This window comes from Zalophus californianus, chromosome 2 (genome assembly GCF_009762305.2).
Source record: "Zalophus californianus isolate mZalCal1 chromosome 2, mZalCal1.pri.v2, whole genome shotgun sequence".
Taxonomy (NCBI): Eukaryota; Metazoa; Chordata; class Mammalia; order Carnivora; family Otariidae; genus Zalophus; species Zalophus californianus.
This window is the reverse complement of record NC_045596.1, coordinates 131,081,288-131,083,762: the sequence shown is the minus strand read 5'-3', so window position 1 is coordinate 131,083,762 and position 2,475 is coordinate 131,081,288.

Genomic DNA, 2,475 nt, shown 5'->3' with positions numbered 1-2,475 from the left:
GATACAATATTATGACTTTGGATTTTTAAAATGGATATAAACTTCAAAATTCTGACTGGTCTTTCTTGACTATTTTTAACAAGTGCTATTTTCTAAATCTATATTCTCTCCTACAGGGGAAACTGAAAGAGGTTCTGCCCATCTCTTTCTTCGAGAAAAATATCAATTGAGTCCGAAAGTTATCAATTTGGTTCTCTATTCAACATTTTGAGTTGGAAGTGCATTGCTATGGGGAATGTTACTATTTTTTATGTCTTTATTCAGCTATTTTGCATCCTAAGAAAACTCTATACAAAAATTGTGATCTTGTGCCACTGAGAGTTTCTAACATAGTCCAGAAAGGGTATTATAAATTAACTCTGAGATATTACCGATACGTATATTATAAGAGCTATGTTAGTATTATCACATTATATGACTTTGAGAACACAGTATTCATTTTATTATTTACATTTTCACTAAATATTAACATTAGCCACATCCTTGACTAAGCATCAGTGGTTACCTTATTTTTTTTTTGTCCTTTTTTTTACTTGAAGCTCACATTAAACTTAAATAACTGTGGTGCTTTACTGGGAATGGGAGATTGTCCATAGCTCCTTAAACCTTTACATCAGCACTGCAAGGTTACCACACCTCTCCCCTGAATTTTCACCATTAACAAAAATGTATTGCGATACCTACCGAAAAGATAAAAACAAATGGGCTCTTTTCATCTTGTCCAAAGATTAACAAGGCAGTATGTTGTGGATTTAACAAAGTACCTATTCCCTTTGAGTTGCAATGGTTAAATGGCATAGACCACACATTTTTCACAGTAGAAAATAAACTTTGAAAGACAAGATTCAGCTACTTTTTTCTAAAAAACTGAATCAGACCCAGAAAGTTCTGTGGATGGAAGAACTCCTAATCTACTGCAGTGTTTCACAGTGGGAACATGAGTGGTACGGAGAGTGGAGCAATCCTTAGATGTGCAAAGTATTTGGAACAGTATAGGGCCTCGGCATGCCGACTCCACTCACCATATACAAGTAGTGCTTTTCAAACACTGTTGCAGAACAATCTGCTTCCTCCCCATCTGCACACACATATATCCGACGGTCTTAAGGAACCACTGTAATCTTATTCACTATTCTATCAGGGCACTTGAAAATGTCCTTCCAAACCCTCATAGTTTGAGTTCTAATTTTAATTATGCTAATGCATTTTGCTGAATATATTTTGCCATCTGTGTCTTTTCTCCCCAGTCAATAAATCTGGACTTTCTCTATTCACATAGATTTGTTTAAAAAATTAAATCCTATAAAACACTTTTATAAATGTATTTCTGTACATAAACTGTATCTTTTCATCCAAATGAAGTTCTCATATGGGTAACCAATGACATAACAATTATAATGGGCTACTGAAGAGCAAAATAAAAACTTCTCTGCTTCTAAATTAATACCCATACTTACGTGGGGTTCTTCTTTGCTTGTAGGGCTGGAAATTTCTGACCTGCTGCTAAGGTCAAATTTGTTTCATCACTGTCAGCTTTGAGTCACTCTTCTTCAATGACTAGACAGAATCCTAGAATTACAGCACTCCAGGGGCAAGACGGTATTTAGAGCTCACCTGTTTCAAGTTCTTCATAAACAAACTGAAACAGTAAGAGAGGCAAAGAAATTAAAATAGTAAATAATGTCCTTGGGAGAAGAAAATGAGATCTGATGATAATAACAGAGTACAATGACCAGAGGAGTGATTAGAGAAAAAGGTTTGGAAGCGAGTGGGAATTCCATCAGACATTGTAGTTGTGATGATCCAAACCTAACTTGAGGCTAACATAGGAGCCATATCCCATGGCTTTAAGAATCACCTCGTCGGCAAGCGGTTTTTCAGCTACTATATAAAAAGAGCATGTTCCTCGAAGTTTTTTCAGAATATTATCCAGAAAAGAACCAGCTGGCTACAAGTGAGGTCAATGGAGGGAGGTCTTATTTAAAATGCAAATTTCTGGGCCTCAGACTCAGGAGCAATGATTAAAGGCTAGATTTTTAACAAATGATCTGGTAATTCTCATGTACACTAAGTCTGGAGACTCACCGGATTGTGATTTTGAGGACTCTACTGAATTTATAAACTATCTGTCTTGAATTATGATTTTTGTTTGTTTTACTCCATATTCTGTATCATAATAATTAGCAGTAAAAATATTATGTTTGTTTGTGTTTGTAGAGACTGTTTTCTATTTTACTGCTAGTCTTCAGAGGAAAGAGACTCAGAAAAACAGAGCAGAAGATGAATGTTTTGAAAAAGGAACAGTCTGAATCCCAAAGAACCTGTGGAGAAGGAATGAGAGATGACTTGACTACTGCCCAGGGCCAAGAAGTGGGCCTGGAGACTTACTGAGGGGACACAATCAGTATTTGATAAATTTGGCAATTTGTGGTTTGAGTGGTAGAACAGAATGATTTTAAGTAGAACAGAACTTTG